This window comes from Ovis canadensis, chromosome 15 (genome assembly GCF_042477335.2).
Source record: "Ovis canadensis isolate MfBH-ARS-UI-01 breed Bighorn chromosome 15, ARS-UI_OviCan_v2, whole genome shotgun sequence".
Taxonomy (NCBI): domain Eukaryota; kingdom Metazoa; phylum Chordata; class Mammalia; order Artiodactyla; family Bovidae; genus Ovis; species Ovis canadensis.
This window is the reverse complement of record NC_091259.1, coordinates 36,376,844-36,390,739: the sequence shown is the minus strand read 5'-3', so window position 1 is coordinate 36,390,739 and position 13,896 is coordinate 36,376,844. Positions and strand designations below refer to the sequence as shown.

The window sequence follows — 13,896 nt, the reverse complement described above, 5'->3', positions numbered from 1 at the left end:
GGGTCAGATTTCATGATTTCTAAGGCATTTGTTTTCCTCCCAGTTTTTGTAGACTGTGCCGTCTTGAAAAAGATCCCTTTTCTCTCCAGGTGCCTAACTGTGCTTATAATTTTATAACACAGGGTTGTAGCTGAGCGGAACAGGGAAGGGGCTGGCCTCTGGTCACCCTGAGAAGGCTCCCCTTTCACCCCGTGAAACAGGAGATGCTCAAGAATCCGAGACTAAGTTCTTATCTCCCAGGCTGCAGCCCCTGACCCTCCTGGACACCATGTCCACTTGGTCCATTTTGCTAGGATAATAACCAGGGCCTGGTGGAGTCTTGGGAGATGTGGTCTCTGAAGGGATGAGGCCAGGTTCATTTGAGTCTATGAATCCTCTGGACAGAGAGCCTCGGGGCAACTGGAGAGCGTGACAGGAGGCACTGGTCAGGGCTGTCTGTCTCTGATGAGAAGCAGAATATCTCTGGCCGAAACAAAACCTTGGATCCAATTTGGCAGCATCTTCTCTGCCCTGGAATGGGAAGGGGGAGGGGAGACTCTGACCTGGGAAAGTATGAAGTTAGCCTGGAGCCCACACAGGAACACACTTGTTACAAAGATGCGAGGGGAAGCGGGAGGCTCAGGAGGGTCACTGGGGCCCAGGGGACCAGGCTGGGGCCGTGGGAATGTGGCTGCTGCAGCTCAGAAGCTCTGATTTGGGGCCAGGGATGAGGGAGGATCTAGTTAGAATGACAGTGACCCTCACGTGGCTGGAGAGCAAAGCCAGTCCTCGGGAGGGGACCAGAAGCAAGGTCTTAACGTCATACATACATCCCTTTAACAGTTGTTAACTGAGTCCCTTCCCTATGCCAGGCCCTGTGGGCTTTCCAGGACCCAGAGCCCTCTGAGATGATGGTTTCATTTCTCTGAGCGCTCCTTCCTGGTCCCTCCCTTTCTCCCTGGCTGACCTTACCCCACCTTCCACCCAGAAGGACCCCCCCCAACCTCCATCTTCAACAAGCAGGGCCCCCGCACTCGCTCATGTGTGGCTCACACTTGCACTCTCTCTCCCCTTCTCACTCATACATAATATCCATACCTGACACACAGGCGTGAGCTCACAGGTTCCCTGCACTCTCTCACCTCGCCCAGCTGCAGTCTCTCACCCAGACCATGGTGATGGGCTCTCTCTCCTTCCACTTTCTCAGCCCTCTTGCTTTTAATTACCACTGATCCTGTGGGCCAGTATTCCAACCTCTCTGTGCCTGTTAGTGGGGACAGGTGCCTGGCTGTGGCCCTCGAAGCTCTCTGGGTCCTGGCAGCAGCTATCGCACCAGGCACCTTCTCCATGTGATCATCCTGAGCCTTGGACTTCCTACCCTCTGCCTCTGCTCAGGCCCTAGCAGGAATGAACTCTTACTTCGGCCTGCGGAGCAGGGGATGGTCGCCTTTGGAGATGCACAGACTTGGGGTCTAATCTGGTTGCTGATGCTTCCTAGCTTGCTTAACTCTTCTAAGCCTCAGTTTCCTTATCTGTCAAATGGGCATGAGGATTGAGCAGGGCTAAGTTATGTCAACTGCTTCTTTGTGCCTAGCACATAGAACACACTTGCTAGATATTAACTGCTATAATAATAGTAATGACACATTATTATTATTATTAGAATTTCTTTCAATTTTTTAGGACTTCTCAGGTGGCGCTAGTGGTAAAGAACCCATCTGCCAGTGCAGGAGACATAAGAGATGAGGGTTCAATGCCTGGGTCAGGAAGATCCCCCTGAGAAGGGAATGGCTACCCACTCCAGTATTCTTGCCTGGAGAACCCAATGGACAGAGGAGCCTGATGGGGCTACAGGAGCCCATAGGGTCTCAGAGGCGTGGACACAACTGAAGCGACTTAGCACTCATTATTGTTACAGTGTCCTTTGAGGCCCCCTCTAGTGCTCATTCTTTAAGGTAGCTTTTCCTATTTCTTAGAGAAGGAAATGGCAACCCACTGCAGTACTCTTGTCTGGAAAATTCCGTGGACAGAGGAGCCTGATGGGGCTACAGTCCATGCGATTGCAAAGAGTCTGCACATTTCTTAGTAAACAGACAAACTTTCCTCTTCCTGGTACCCCTGAAATGCTCTGTTGCTTCTTCCCTTAAAGGCTACTCCCACTGGGCCTGCACTTAGCTACTTACGTCCATGCCTGCTCCCCACACCCTCTCCTGCTTCTTCAAAGGCAAGGTCTGTTTTTTCCCCACATGGCAGGGGGGTGGGCATGGTGTCAGACATGGAGCAAGCCCAGTGAGCATCTGCGAATTGAATATATGTGGGAAAAAGTCCTCACGCACCAGGGCATGTTGAAAGCCCACTTGCCCCTCCAGGCTGTCTCCCACCTGTCACTCGCCCCGCAGGTGCACACCACGAACACCCAAAGAGTACATTCCTTTCTGCCCATGGGTCAGCTCAGTTTGTCCTGTTTCTTTGGTAGAGTTTGAAAACTAGGAATTTGACCTCATTGGAGGTCTGGGGGCGGGGGGTGCTTCCCAGGTGGCGCTAGTGGTGAAGAATCCTCTTACCAATTCGGGAGATGCAAGAGATGCAAGTTCGATCCCTGGGTTGGGAAGATCTCCTGGAGGAGGCTATGGCAACCCACTCCAGTGTTTTGGCCTGGAAAATTCCGTGTGCAGAGGAGCCTGGCTGGCTACCGTCCATTGGCCCGTGAAGAGTCGGACACAACTGAGTGAATGAGCACAGCTCAGGAGGTCTGGGAAGTGCTTAAGAACTGAAGGCAATGGAGGGAAGCTGATTCATCATAGTGTTTTGGTGACTGGTATTTGATGGAGACCTGGAGAGTGGGCGGGAGGAAATGGGGGGAGGGGAGCACTGAAAAAGTCTAAAAATTCCTTTAAAATTCCACACAGATCCTTGAGTTGTTTTGAGCTTAGGTTGGATTTGACTTAAAAGGATAATGGTGCTGAACGTCTGATCCTTCAGTCATCAGCATTAACTGAGCAGCCTCTCTGCAAAGTGTTGGCGATTCAGAGAATGCCTAGAAGGTGCCTTCCTTCTACAGAGCTCATAGTCTGATGGAGGGCACCTGGAAAGAGGCGTGGGCCTTGGCTCTGTGGGGACTGGGGCAATGAGGCATGTAACAGGAAGGAGGAGACAGTACGTTTCCTGAAGCTGAGACAAACAAGGTCAGGTAAACCTCCACGCCGGCAAGTGACCGGGTTCGGCAGGTTTCCAAGTATACAGGTCCATAGGTCAGGGGTCATCCCACATCATTTCCACCACCAGGCAAGTCAGTGTGAGCACAGACAAAGTGCCCTGTGGGCTCAACTGCCCACCCAGAGCTGTGCTCTCAAGGCAGTGGGCTGTTGGGCAGAGAGAGTGGAAGGGCCAGTCAGGCGGCCTTGTCCTGCGGTCTGCCTGTGGGCAGGGTCTCATGGGCCTGGCCCCTGGGCCTCTGGGCCTGGCAGCTGCTCTGAGTTTCTGTTTCTGCTGCTGGGACTGTTTGTCTGGCCTCTCTTGAATGGTCCTTTGTCAGCAGGCGTGGGGAGGTGATCCCATGGCTGGCCTGACTCACTCGCTCATGCCCGCCCGGCCTGCCAGGGCCCTGGCCTGGGGCTTCTGTGCACCGCGGCCCATCATCCTGACTCCCTGGAACTGGACTGAGGTCCCCTCGGGGGCAGGGGCGTGGGCCCCCGGGCTGGCCGGCGGCAGTAAGTCCCGCTCCCTGACTCACTCTGGACAGCTCGTGTCCTGGGCCTGTGGCAGGGTCGGCCGCACAATGCTGCCCCGTGTGCCCGCCTCTGGGGGCTGTCAGAGGAAGCCACGGGGTGACGGCTGGCCTGGCGCTGCCAAGACTGTCATATTCGGCGGTGACGGGGGGCCGGGGGTAGCAGCAAGGCCCCGAGACCCTGTTGGTGGGCCAGCTTGGGGTCTTTCCAAGGGAGTCTCTTTAGAAACCAGGCCTGTGGCTGTGATTTGTGAGGTCAGTGAGTCGCTTCTAAGAGAGGGCTTTATTTCTTTTCGTGATCGGCTCTTTTCCTTTTCCGCAGAAGTAATTCCACGTTAAAGATAAAGGTGCCTCCTTGTTCAAACAGTTCTCTGTGCTTGATAAAGGGGTTCTGTCCCTCCCACTCCCCCTGCGCAACTGGGCTGGATTGGGCCGGGGCTTGAGGACTGGGAAGAGCTCTGCATCGTGGGGGCCAGTAGGCCCACCTCGCAGCCTCCCTGCTGTTGGGCAGTGCCCTCCTCCATGACGGAAGGATGGTGGGGCAGACCCAGAGGTGGGGCTCCTCAAGGAGACCCTGTCAGACCTGAGGGGCCTGGGAGGAAGGGGCCACCCTGGTGGGCGTCAGCTGCAGCGATCTGGGCAGTCAGCGGTCCAGCCGCCTCAGGGCAGTGCCAGAATTCAGTGAAGTGACTGCAGCCACCTTGAGCCCCTCAGCCTATTAGAATATCACCACTCTCTGCTCTCTCCTCAGTCCCAGGCTTTGACTTCTCTATGCTCTTCAGCCCTTCTCTGGAATTTTGCAGATAGGCTATTAAACAGAATACGTAATGTTTAATGCTTGTTTGATGAGTATTTAACATGCAAATCAAGGGAAGATGTTGCATTTTCCTCTGAAGCCCACAGATCCATCCGTGACCTCTAGTTGGACCCAAAGCACTTGTTTTAAAAGGCAGCTTTAAAAGCCTTTGCTGGGTTTTTGGCTTTGTGGTTCTCTGAACCATAGAAGCCCAGCCCCTATCACAGAAGCATCGGACACCACCAGCAGGGCATAGGGCTCCACGCTGCTTGCCAGGAAGGTGACCAGATGTGGGCTTGATGGGGGTTGGGGAGCTGTTTTGTTTTTTTAACGGATTTAAGAATTTATTGTTTTTAATAGACTTTTTAAAGAAAAAATTTAGATTTATAGAAAAACTGAACAGCTAGTACAGAGAGTTTCAACACAAGCTGCCTGCAGTTTTCCTGATTACTGTCTTACCTTAGTGTGGTATATTTGTTACAATTGATGAAATAATGTTGATATATTATTATTGGCTAAAGACCATTTTTATTCAGGTTTCTTTAGTTTTCCCCCTAATGTCCTTTTTTTATTCCAGAATCCCATCCAGATAGCCACATTCCATTTAGTTGTTATGTCTGCTCAGGCTCTTCTTGGCTGTGACATTTTCTTAGACTTGCCTTGTTTTTGATGACCTTGAGAGTTTTGAGGAGGACTGGTCAGATATATTGTAGATATACCCTTCAGTGGGGTTTTATCTGATGTTTTTCTTGGCTTACGGGTTTGGTGGAGGAAGATCACAGAGGTAAAGTATGATTTTCATCACACCAAATCAAGGGTGTGTACCATCAGCATGATTTATCCCTGTTGATACTGACAGGGAGGGCTAGGCTTCCAGTCCCTTTCAGCACCCCCACTTCTGCACAGTCCCAAAGCCTGGTGATAGGAGCTGTGCTCTTTCCCCTCCTCAAGACAAACATCAGTCTGTCAACCAGCACTTGGTGGCTGTCTGCACCACCCCAGCTCTTACAAGTCATGGAGCAACAGAGACCTTCCAGCCAGGAGAACCTTGTTAAAAAGGGAGCGTAAACCAGAATGTGTTGTGTGGCAAGTCAGTGCTAATGACAGATCACTGGTGTTCTTTGAGTCTGGAGAAAGAAGCCTGCAATTCAGTCCATGGGCTGGAGTGGCAGTTGGACAAAGACAGCGTTTCTCAGCCTTGGCTGCACATTAGAATGAGTGTGTGGGTTGTGTGCTCAGTTGCTTCAGTCATGTCCGACTCCTTGTGATCCTATGGACTGTTGCCTGCCAGGCTCCTCAGTCCATGGGATTCTCCAGGCAAGAATACTGGAGTGGGGAGACATGCCCTCCTACGGGGCATCTTCCCGATGCAGGGACCAAACCCAAGTCTCCTGCATTGCAGGTGGATTCTTTACCGCTGAGCCTAGAATCAGTGAGGGATTCTAAAAATGATTGATGCCTTGGTCACACCCCCAGAGATTAGAATTTGGTGGGACTTAGTTGATCCCCATTATTATTATTATTATTATTATTATTATGCAAAAGCTGTACATGTGATCCTAAGATGCAGGATTGAGAACTGGACTACACAGGGAAGGGAAGGCTGTGCTCAGTGGAGGGAAGAGAATACTCAGTGGCTTGGGGCTCGATACAGTGTGGTGGGGGATGGGAGTAGATCGAGGAAATACTAGAAGGGTAGAAAAGAGACAGAGGTATTTCTATGCCAGGCTAAAAAGTTTTGATTTTTTAAAAAGTAATTAGGGTATGGAAACACCATGAGTACACTTGCATTTGATAGAGAAGTGATCAGCATACACGTTCAGTGTATTAAATCATACAGTCCAATTAATGTCCAAGACAGATTATAGGGAGAGGGTGAAAGATAGGTGCAGCCACTACAGTGCTGGGCTTCCCAGGTGGCGCTAGTGGTAAAGAATCCTCCTGCCAGTGGAGGAGACCTAAGAGACGTGTGTTCGAAACCTGGGTCAGGAAGATCCCTTGGAGGAGGGCGTGGCAACCCACTCCAGTATTCTTGCCTGGAGAATCCCATGGACAGAGGATCCTGGCGGGCTACAGTCCATGGGGTCACAAAGAGTCTGAAGTAACATGACTGAAGTAACTGAGCACGCAGGCACTACCGTATTATGCAAGGTACCACAACAGCCCAGGGGAGCAGTGATGAGGGTCTGAACTACAGCCAGCAGTGGAAGAGAAACTTACAGAGATCCTGCAGGAGTAAGCATGGCTAGGACTTTGCCACAGATAGGACGTGGTGTTCTGGAGGCAGGGAGCAAACCCTGTGAGCTCAGTGAGACTGTAAGCTCCATAAGGCAGGGACTCTGTTGCTGCAGCTCCCCCAGTGATGACTGAGGTCCTTGGCAACAGGAGGCCATCAGTACCTATTGTTAATTTGGTTCCTGGAAGAATAATGTTACCATTCTTTCCAAAATTACTCCTCGTTCCAAAATTAACCTCCTTTTCTCTACCAATTTCTCCACCTAAATGCAGGCAGATCTCAGCTGTTTGGAAATCAATCTAATTCAATAACTTGGGCCGAGATGTAAATAACTGTTAGGACTGGAAGTATTTACCTTTCAAACAAAATGTTTGGTGGAATTAAGAACTCTCTCCTTGGGAGAATGTTGCCGGTGTGGATATATTTTTGAGTAGGGATTGTCTTTATTTCAGTTCTACACCTTAATCTCATTTTGAGCCAGACCAGGAGAAAATGGGAGGGGGCGTCTGCAGCTTGGCAGCCTGCTCTGAAAGGCTGTCAGTTGCTGGGCCGGTAGTTCTGTTGGCACCCCCTGTGAGCCTGGTTCCAGTGGCCGGGACCTCCTGCAACCCGTCTGGGATACTGTCTTGCTTCCTGCATAGATGCAGATGTTCTGCTGGGCAGAGAGCAGCAGGGTGCCCAGCAGGTACTGTGGGGAGGCTTGGGAGGGAGAGAAGACAGCCCGAGCTGGTGTGAAGCTCAGCTGAGGGTGAGTGACAGGAAGACCTGTGAACAGCTGGGGTCCAGCGATGGCTGACGGATGAGCCAGCCCTCCTGCCTCCAAAGGAGCTCCGGGGTCCCAGCCTTCACATCAGTCATAATGGACAGAACAGAGCTGGGGAGGAAACTGTGAAAGGGAAAGAAAATGACATCATCGGCGTCAGCGTGAAAGCTGTTGAATTTTATCTGGGTTATTCTCTCATCCTGTTTTTTCTCCCCTGGACTGGGTCAGACCACGTCCATCCAACGAGCCCTGCTTGGTCTCAAGTCAAGGTCAGCATTTTTATTTCCCTCAGTGCCCATGCATTGCTGCACTTGCCAGGGGACGCAGCAAGGACAATGGAAAAAGCCTAGCATGTGGCATCCACAGAATTAGGGGCCGATGCCAGCTGTGCTGTCATTAGCTGTGGGGCCTTGGACAAGTAACGTAACTCTGAGCCTCCCCTTCTCGAATCTGTAAAATGGTGCTGATATCCAGCATCTCCCGCAGCTGCGATGTTTCTTTGAGCTGATGCTTGTGAAGTTGTCTGGTAAGTCAGGCGTCTTACAGATGTTTGATGTTAGGGGCATCACCACCATCACTGTGATCATCCCCTTCAGCCATCATGGGCAGGGAGCAGGGTGGGTGGATCATACACAACACAGTTGGTCCCCCTTTGTCTTATGACTGCCACAGGTACACTCGAGGGTCTGAGGCTGAAGGACAGGAGTCTCTGCTCCGATACACCTTACTCCAATCTCCCTTAAACCTAGGAGGCAGGAGGACCAGGGTGTCCTGGGCACAGCATCCCAGTCTTGCAGAAGTCCGTCTGGCACCCACCCAACCCTGGGAGTCTCAGGGCCCAAGCCTCCTAGGGAGATACCCTGAAGGGGCCCCTTGTGGGAGGCAGTGGCTTCTCTTGGGAGGCCTCTGGTTTAGGAAGAAGACTAGGCGTGCTGACCTAGGGGTGGGGCACCTGAGGTCCACCAGGGCTAAGCCTCAGGCCCCTGGCCGCTGCCCAGCAGGCTGCTGGGACAGCAGAGACCCCGTGTCTCCTGTTGGGCAGCTGCCCTGCAGCCAGAGCGGGATGTGAACTGGCTTCTCCCAGGAGCTGCAGCTGTCTGCTGACCCTTCTCTCCACACCCAACCCGGGCATTTTCCTTCCCCTGCTCTTTGGAGCACTGGTGTGACTGGGGCAGGCAGGGTGTGGTGAAGGCTCCGGGGGAGCCAAGGATGGAGGCCCAGCTGGGGGCTCATGGGGAGGAAGACAGCGTGGAGGCTTGCGTGATGTTTCTCCAAAGCAGATTTCTTTTCTCAGCAGTCTCCACCCTCCCCTTGCTTTGCCACCTTGTCCACCCCTTGTTCAGTTTCCATTAGGAGCGCCTTTTCTTTGTTGTTCAGTCGCTAAGTCGTGTCTGACTCCGTGACCCCGTGGACTGCAGCACGCCAGGCTTCCGTGTCCTTCACTGTCTCCCGGAGTTTGCTCAAGTTCGTGTCCATTGAGTCGGGGATGCCATCTTACCATCTTACCTTCTGTTGCTCCTCTCCTTGGCCAGCCTCCATTCTGTCCCGGAGCCTCTTCCTTTTCGCTTTGCCTGCCTGTCTTGTACTTCTCTTTGGGCCCCCTCCCCTGGTCAGCTTCTCTTCTCTGGGATTTCTTTCCTTTTCTGTCTAATGTCCTCTGTCTTGCTTCTGGGTCTCTGGGTCGGGGGCTCCTGCGCTTGGGGCTGGGAGGCTACGTCACCCATCTCAGCTGCCCCAGGCAGATCTGTGCTCCTCACGTCACCTGTCGGCAGCCCTGGGTAATGCAGCCTGTTTTTCTGAAGGAAGAAGAGGGCAGTGACCCCCGGAGGCCTTTTGATTCTGTTAAGCCGGGGTCTGCCTGCTTCTGCTGTGGACCAAGGCCTGTCCCCGCCCCTGTTGTGGGGACGCTGGAGCCTTCCAGGGGTGGAGGGAAGTGAAAGGAGGCCATTGGGGACTTTCCCCAGCTCTGTTCTGTTTCTCTTCCCCATTTCCCAAGAGAAGCTAGAAAATCAAGGCAGAAGCTGAGGAAGGAGGTGGGGGAATGATGATATTAATAGTATCAGCAGTTGATACTTTAAAAGCACTTGCTATTTACCAGGCAGAGACTTCCTGCTGTGACATGGTTCCCCTTCATTGCAAATGATCCAAACCATTGCATCTGGTTGAGGCAAGGCAGGGAGCCTGTGGGAGCGCAGAGCTCACCTGGCCGGTTCCCTCTCCCCACCTCTTCTCCCTGCTTCTCTCTCCTGCCAGCTCTTCCCTGGTGAGTTGCTGCCTGACTTCTCCACACCAGATTCCCCACCTTGGCTGCTATGAACCCTCTTCTATTGCTTCCAGACTATGTGACAACCCCTGAGGGACACTGAAGTTTCAAACCCAGTCCTTTTAGCAACAAGGGAGGGGCTGCGATTGGCAGCCTCCAGTAGACATTCAAGGTTGGAGTTGGGGAGGAGCTGTCTACTCTCCAAAAGGAGACGCCAAAGGGACGGATGTAGGCGAATGATAACTGCTTATGCACAGAGGCTAGTTCATCTAATCCTCACAGCTCCTGAGATTCCTGTTTTCCAGTTTCAGAAGCAAAGACTCCAAGAGATAGAGTGACTTGTTCAAGACCCCAAAGCCACTGAGTAGCAGAGAGGCAGGATGGTAGAGAGACGGAGAGCAGGAGCCAGACTGACTGGGTTTAAATCCAGGCTCTGCTACCTTCTGGTTCTAGGACTTTAAATAAGTTGCTTATTCTTTCTGGTCTCAGTTTCTCCATCTGTATAATGAGGATAATCATAAATGGAGCCATTTCCTAGAACTACCATAAGGATTGAATGAGTTAGTACATATAAACCACTGAGAACAGTACTTGGCATGCCATGAATGCCTAATAGCTGTTAGGTATTGTTATTACAGAGCTTTACAGTTCACAAAGGACCTTCACGTATATTACCTCACTTGACTTTTATAATAGCCTTGGAAAGTGGGCAGTGGGGCTGGCTGACCCTCCAGATCCCTCCATGCTATGCTGTCAACTCTGACCTAAACAGCTACACAAATTCCATACTCTGTTACCAAAAAAAAAAAAAAAAAAACAACACCCTCTCCAGTGAACAACTCTATTCACAAGGGAATAGAAATTCTTGGGTGTGAGCTGGCAGACACTGAATTCCACTGTGTCCTGTCAGGGATGTGTTTGAGGCCAGCAATGTTAGGACTTGGTTGGTAAATGTTTACCCAGAGACGGGAGCCCCCTCTTTGCAGAGTGCATCTGATTCTCTCCGGGCCTGAGCCTTGCAGCCTAAGCCCACTGGATTGGGACAGCAGCAAGGACTAGAGTGGCAGCTGCCAGGGGCGCGAGCCCTCTGGGAGCAGCAGTGCAGGTGGCCCATTGTGGCCTTTGTCCCTGAGTCAGTGTGAACCCTCCCTTGGGGTGTGGGGCTGGGGGCGCTGGAGTCCAGGGCTCACAGCAGGAAGTTTACCCTTCTTCCCTCAGCAGGGAGGCAGACTGAGCTGGGCAGAAGTATGAAATCCAGCTCTCATCCACCAAGGGACCATTCTTTCTCTGCCTCAGTTTCTTTCCCTTTAAAATGGGTTTGATGGAAACATATATTTTCCAGGCTATTTTTAAGATTCAATGAGAATGAATATTTAAAGTAGTAAGAATAGTACCTGACCGATATCTGTTTATCATGATTATTATTATCATTTCTTATATCTAATCCTGGCCCCAAGCTGGGCTGTAACTGTGGACCCTCCTTCCTTCTATAGGGCCCATAGAATGATTCCAATGCTCCCAGTAGGGCTCTGTCCCATAGACTCCCAAACTGCCAGTCACCAGCGCCTTGCTTATTCCTATAGCCAGGCTCACTGCTGGACGACTCACCTAGAAAACTCACCTGTCTTGGTTCCACATCTGCTCTCACACTGCGGTCCAGGCTTCTGCTCCCAGAAGCGTGCAGTGTGAGTGGGGTGGGGCTTGTGTACCTGCAGGAGCTCCAGCCATCATGGTCCCTGAGGTTCATGCCATTGGCTCCAGGGTTTTGCCTCACGCAGATGGGCCTGGGGGAAGCATTGTATGGAGGCTTCTCCAGTCAAGAAAGCTGCAGCTGTATCTTGCAGCTATATGAGGAAAGGGAGTTTTGAGCCTTCTGTTGTTGTTTAGTTGCTGAGTCACGTCCGGACTCTTTTGTGACCCCATGGAGGTCCTCTGTCCATGGGATTTCCCAGGCAAGAATACTGGATGGAGTAGGTTGCCCCTTCCTTCTCCAGGGATCTTCTTTTAGCACTGAGCCACTAGAGAAGCCAAAGAGAGAGGAGAATCACCTTGCATTTTACAAAAACAGATGATGAAACTGGGTGATAACTGATCTCTGGGAGCTTCAAGGTCCAAGAGTATAGGGCACACTGTGGGGGTTTGAGGCCACAGTGTGGTCCCTGCCTCCATTCCAGGCCACTTGTCACATGGACGTGAAGCAAGGGACAGACCCTCCCCATCCTGAAAGCAGCTTGGTACAGGGAAGGTGGAGCGGAGTGCTGGGCTCAGTCAGGAAGGACACCAAAATACCCTCGGGAACAATTCCAAACAGAGCAGCCATGTAGGTGACGACTGTCCTTTTGTTTGCTTTCTTTTTCTCCTGTACATAAAATCCCAAGAGAGCTTTGAATCAAAGCATCTAAGCTGGGAAGCAAAAGGAGATGAGCAGTTTAGAGAGAAGGGCAGCTGCATGTGAGTGGTTTGCTTGAGTGCAGAGGACGCCTGGCTGCCCCAGCGGGGATGGAGAGTGGAAAGACCAGGGGGGCAGAAGGGGTGCCAGAGAAGATCAAGAACATTCCAGCCTGTGTGGCCTGGAGGCATTATGTCACCCACGTTCTCATAAAAGCACAGCGCACCTCAAAGCCGGGCCGGGAGTTGGGCCTCACCCACCAGATTATACTGACCATACACCCAAGCCTCATTCCTGAGCACGTATGATTGAGGACCAAAGGTGCCATTCATGGAGGGCATGCATGACCCTTTCACAGAAACAGATGCTAAGGAGGCTTGAAACGGCTGCTGGAGCCAGGCCCCTGACTCCAAAGACATCAGACTTCTTGCCTTCTATAATATTTTCCTCCCAAACAGTAAGACTTACTAATGTCTTAGGAATGTAAAGCATCCGCCTCTTTCCCCATGAATCAGACCAATTTGTCTGTGATAATTTTTAGTCTCTGCTTTCAGCCCTTAGCCCGGCCTTAGACCATTCACATCCATGCTACAGTGATGTGTGTGTGTGTTGCTCAGTCACGTCCAAGTCTTTGCATCCCCATCTACCATAGCCCACCAGCCTCCTCTGTCCATGGGATTTTCCCAGGCAAGAATACTGGAGTGGGTTCATCAGGGGATCTTCCTGACTCAGGGATTGAACCCGGGTCTCCTGCATTGCAGGCAGATTCTTTACCAACTCACCCACACAGCACAGCCAGAATAATCAGAAAGGACTCTTCTGATCATCTCTTTGCCTCCTGTTGAGAGAGTGAGGTGTTGGCCTCCAATCCTTCTGAAGACCCTTTGTGGCTGTGGTTCTATCAGTCACCTTCCCAGAAGCCAGCACGGCCCCCTTGACATCTGACCAACCAAAGGCAGTCTTTATCTTTTTGGACAAGCCACACAGCATGTGGGATCATAGTTCCCCAAGCAGGAATTGAACCCGTGCCCTCTGCAGTAGAAGTGCAGAGTCCTAACCACTGGACTGCCAAAGAGATCCCTAAAGACGATCTTCTCATGCAGAGCTGGGAGCCTGTCAGGGCTTCTCTCCTCCCTCCTCTCTGCCTCGGTCACTGCATTCCTGTAGGTGCCTTGGCGTCTTTCCTGGCTCCAGCCAGGCTACTGGAGCACCCTCAGGCATTGCCCAGCCTGCTTGTTTCCCTCATGGTACTCCCCTCCTCCAGGCCTGGCCTGCCCAGCGCCCAGTCCCAGCATATCAGAGCCACAGGCAGGAGCTGGAGGTGTGAGTTCTGGGTAGATGCATTGGCTACATCACTTCTCTGTTGGCACTTGAGACTCCTCAAATAAAGAACTTTCATCTCAATCATTCTAACTCACTGGCATTCAGTGGTTCTGAGTCCATCTGGTATACCTCACATCATGCTTATATCCTATTTATACACTGCAAAATCTTCTTTTAACAGGCTTCTTTGTTCCAAAGATTTGGATATATCATAGGCTAAATCGTGTCCCTTGGCATGCAATAACAGTCTAGGGTAACCAGTTAGCCTAAACAATGAGGCCCAGGTATTAGTGGCTCAGATGGTTAAGAATCCACCTGCAATGCGGGAGACCCAGGTTTCATCCCTGGGTCAGGAAGCTTCCCTGGAGAAGAGAATGGCAACCCAGTCCAGTATTCTGAAAAATCCCATGGAAAGAGGAT

The 13,896-nt window shown here is 51.7% G+C and overlaps 1 protein-coding gene and 1 long non-coding RNA gene across 5 annotated transcripts in view; one reads left to right on the top strand and one right to left on the bottom strand.

The window, feature by feature from the left end:
- The window catches only part of FXYD6 (FXYD domain containing ion transport regulator 6), a 36,844-nt gene that overhangs the window by 3,637 nt on the left and 19,311 nt on the right, over window positions 1–13,896 (top strand). The gene's annotated exons all lie outside the window — the stretch shown is intronic.
- On the bottom strand, window positions 7,162–11,610 carry LOC138421271 (uncharacterized). The gene is made up of 2 exons (XR_011249444.1): window positions 11,386–11,610; window positions 7,162–7,624 (listed from the first exon to the last, which is right to left on the bottom strand). It is a non-coding gene; the product is annotated as an uncharacterized lncRNA (long non-coding RNA).